Consider the following 5,000-nt stretch of genomic DNA (forward strand, 5'->3'; position numbering starts at 1 on the left):
CGCAGTAGAAAAATTACGCCAGTCCATTGAGATATGGTATGCTACAAGTGAATATTTGCGACAAGAAATGAATCCTAATTTTAGGATGACTGACCCTTTTAATCCAGTCCATATAATGTCTTTTTCGGGAGCTCGAGGAAATGCATCTCAAGTACACCAATTAGTAGGTATGAGAGGATTAATGTCAGATCCACAAGGACAAATGATTGATTTACCCATTCAAAGCAATTTACGTGAGGGGCTGTCCTTAACGGAATATATAATTTCTTGCTACGGAGCGCGGAAAGGAGTTGTGGATACTGCTGTACGAACATCGGATGCTGGATATCTTACACGTAGACTTGTTGAAGTAGTTCAACACATTGTTGTACGTAGAACCGATTGTGGAACCATCCGAGGGATTTTAGTGAGTCCTGGAAATAGGATGATTCCGGAAAGAATTTTTATCCAAACATTAATTGGTCGTGTATTAGCGGACGATATATATATGGGCCCGCGATGCATTGGTGTTCGAAATCAAGATATTGGTATTGGACTTATTAATCGATTCATAACCTTTCAAACCCAACCAATATCTATTCGGACTCCCTTTACTTGTAGGAGTACATCTTGGATCTGCCGATTATGTTATGGACGAAGTCCTACTCACGGGGACCTGGTAGAATTGGGAGAAGCCGTAGGTATTATTGCGGGTCAATCTATTGGAGAACCGGGTACTCAACTAACATTAAGAACTTTTCATACCGGCGGAGTATTCACAGGGGGGACTGCAGAACATATACGAGCTTCTTCTAATGGCAAAATCAAATTCAATGAGAATTTGGTTCATCCCACACGTACACGCCATGGGCATCCTGCTTTTTTATGTTATATAGACTTGTATGTAACTATTGAGAGTGAGGATATTATACATAACGTCACTATTCCACCAAAAAGTTTACTTTTAGTTCAAAATGATCAATATGTAGAATCAGAACAAGTGATTGCTGAGATTCGCGCGGGAACATACACTCTTAATTTAAAAGAGAGAGTTCGAAAACATATTTATTCTGACTCAGAGGGAGAAATGCATTGGAGTACCGACGTGTACCATGCACCCGAATTTACATATAGTAATGTCCATCTCTTACCAAAAACAAGTCATTTATGGATATTATCAGGAGGTTCGTGCGGATGCAGTGTAGTCCCTTTTTCACTCTACAAGGATCAAGATCAAATTAACGTTCATTCTCTTTGTGTCGAAAGAAGATATATTTCTAGCCTTTCAGTAAATAATGATAAAGTGGGACAAAAATTTTATGGTCCGGATCTCTCTGGTAAAAACGAAAGCGGAATTCCTGATTATTCAGAACTTAATCCAATCCTATGTACGGGTCAATCTAATCTCACATATCCTGCTATTTTCCACGGTAATTCTGATTTATTGGCAAAGAGGCGAAGAAATGGATTCATCATTCAATTTGAATCACTTCAAGAACGAGAAAAAGAACTACGACCCCCTTCCGGTATTTCGATTGAAATACCCATAAATGGTCTTTTTCGTAGAAATAGTATTCTTGCTTTTTTCGATGATCCTCAATACAGAAGAAATAGTTCAGGAATTACTAAATATGGGACTATAGGGGTGCATTCAATCCTCAAAAAAGAGGATTTGATTGAGTATCGAGGAGTCAAAGACTTTAAGCCAAAATACCAAATGCAAATGAAAGTGGATCGATTTTTTTTCATTCCCGAGGAAGTGCATATTTTACCAGAATCTTCTTCCATAATGGTACGGAACAATAGTATCATTGGAGTAGCTACACGACTAACTTTAAGTATAAGAAGCCGAGTAGGTGGATTGGTCCGAGTGGAGAAAAAAAAAAAAAGGATTGAACTCAAAATATTTTCTGGAGATATACATTTTCCTGGAGAGATGGATAAGATATCCCGACACAATGGCATCTTGATACCACCAGAAAGAGTAAAAAAAAATTCTAAGAAATCAAAAAAATCGAAAAATTGGATTTATGTCCAGTGGATCACACCTACCAAGAAAAAGTATTTTGTTTTTGTTCGACCTGTAATCATATATGAACTAGCCGACGGTATCAATTTAGTAAAACTTTTCCCACAGGATCTATTGCAAGAAAGGGATAATCTGGAGCTTAGAGTTGTCAATTATATACTTTATGGAAATGGAAAACCAATTCGGGGAATTTCTGGCACAAGCATTCAATTAGTTCGGACTTGTTTATTGTTGAATTGGGACCGAGACAAAAAAAGCTCTTCTATCGAAGACGCGCGCGCTTCCTTTGTTGAAGTAAGTACAAATGGTCTGGTTCGAAATTTCCTACGAATAGACTTAGGGAAATCCGATACTGCGTATATGAGAAAAAGGAAAGATCCGTCAGGTTCAGGATTGATCTTTAATAATGAGTCAGATCGCACGAATATCAATCCATTTTTTTCTATTTATTCCAAGACAAGGGTTCCACAATCTCCGAGTCAAAATCAAGGAACTATTCGTACGTTGTTCAATAGAAATAAGGAACGCCAATCTTTGATAATTTTGTCAGCATCGAATTGTTTGCAAATGGATCTATTCAACGATGTAAAAGATTATAATGTCATAAAAGAATCAAGTAAAAAGGATCCTCTAATTTCAATTAGGAATTCGTTAGGACCTTTAGGGGCGGCCCCTCAAATTGTGAATTTTTATTCATTTTATGACTTAATAACTCATAATCCGATCTCCCTAACTAAATATTTGCAACTTGACAATTTAAAACAGACTTTTCAAGTACTTAAATATTATTTAATGGATGAAAACGGGGGGATTTTCAATTCCGATCCATGCAGTAACATCGTTTTCAATACATTTAATTTGAATTGGCATTTTCTGCATCATAATTATCACAATAATTATTGTGAAGAAACACCTACAAGAACAAGAATTAGTCTTGGACATTTTTTTTTTGAAAATGTATGTATAGCCAAAAATAGACCACACCTAAAATCGGGTCAAATTATAATTGTTGAAGTTGATTCTGTAGTAATAAGATTAGCTAAGCCTTATTTGGCCACTTCAGGAGCAACTGTTCATCGCCATTATGGCGAAATGCTTTACGAAGGAGATACTTTAGTTACATTTATATATGAAAAATCACGATCTGGTGATATAACGCAGGGTCTTCCAAAAGTCGAACAAGTATTAGAAGTGCGTTCGATTGATTCAATATCGATGAGCCTAGAAAAGAGAATTGAGGGTTGGAACGAGCGTATAACAAGAATTCTTGGAATTCCTTGGGGATTTTTGATTGGTTCTGAACTAACGATAGTGCAAAGTCGTATCTCTTTGGTTAATAAGATCCAAAAGGTTTATCGATCCCAGGGGGTGGAGATCCATAATAGACATATCGAAATTATTGTACGTCAAATAACATCAAAAGTCTTGGTTTCAGAAGATGGAATGTCTAATGTTTTTTCACCTGGAGAACTCATTGGGTTGTTACGAGCGGAACGAACAGGGCGTGCTTTGGAAGAAGCGATCTGTTACCGAGCCGTATTATTGGGAATAACGAAAGCATCTCTAAATACTCAAAGTTTCATATCGGAAGCAAGTTTTCAAGAAACTGCTCGAGTTTTAGCAAAAGCCGCCCTCCGAGGTCGTATCGATTGGTTGAGAGGTTTGAAAGAGAACGTTGTTCTAGGAGGAATGATACCAGTTGGTACCGGATTCAGAGAATTAGCGCACCGTTCGAGGCAACATAACAATATTCCTTTAGAACCCCCCCCAAAAAAAATTTTCGAGGGGGAAATGAGAGATATTTTGTTCCACCACAAAGAATTATTTGATTTTTTCATTTCAACGAATTTACATGATACATCAGAACAAGCATTTCTAGGATTTAATGATTCATAAAAGTGGAGTCATCCTGTTAACTAGCCGCGTTAATTTGGTAATAAGATAATAACGAATAGAAAAAAATTAATGGCTTGGATTGTGTATCAACAGTCAATCCCCGGTCGAGGTAGAGGATAAGGTTCCATGGGAACAATTATTTATTTCTATTTCAGCTCGTCTCTTTTTTTAAGAAAAAAAAGCGAGGAAGTGGGGGGAGAAATGACAAGAAGATATTGGAACATCCATTTGGGAGAGATGATGGAGGCAGGAGTTCATTTTGGTCATGGTACTAGGAAATGGAATCCTAGAATGGCACCTTATATCTCTGCAAAACGTAAAGGTATTCATATTATAAATCTTACTCAAACTGCTCGTTTTTTATCAGAAGCTTGTGATTTAGTTTTTGATGCAGCAACTAGGGGCAAACAATTCTTAATTGTTGGTACCAAAAATAAAGCAGCGGATTCAGTAGCCCGGGCTGCAACAAGGACTCGGTGTCATTATGTTAATAAAAAATGGCTCGGGGGGATGTTAACAAATTGGTCTACTACAGAAACGAGACTTCATAAGTTCAGGGACTTGAGAACGGAACAAAAGACGGGGGGACTCAACCGTCTTCCGAAAAGGGATGCCGCTATGTTGAAGAGACAATTATCTCACTTGCAAACATATCTGGGCGGGATTAAATATATGACGGGGTTACCCGATATTGTAATAATCGTTGATCAACAAGAAGAATATCGGGCTCTTCAAGAATGTATCACGTTGGGAATTCCAACTATTTGTTTAATTGATACAAATTGTGACCCCGATCTCGCAGATATTTCGATTCCAGCGAATGATGATGCTATAGCTTCAATCCGATTAATTCTTAACAAATTAGTATTTGCAATTTCGGAGGGTCGTTCTAGCTCTATACGAAATTCTTGATTAATAATAAGATAAATCAATTTTGGGGGGAACTCCATAGATTTCGGGAATTGGTTACTATTCCCGAATCGCACAAAAGAGATAAAAAAAACTAGGGATATTGTAATGTAATAAATTGGTATCAAAAATAGACAACTCAAGGCAAGTAAAAAAAAAGACAGTCGAATCAAAATAATTTGTTTTA

Source organism: Cucumis melo, unplaced genomic scaffold (genome assembly GCF_025177605.1).
Source record: "Cucumis melo cultivar AY unplaced genomic scaffold, USDA_Cmelo_AY_1.0 utg002156l, whole genome shotgun sequence".
Lineage (NCBI taxonomy): Eukaryota > Viridiplantae > Streptophyta > Magnoliopsida > Cucurbitales > Cucurbitaceae > Cucumis > Cucumis melo.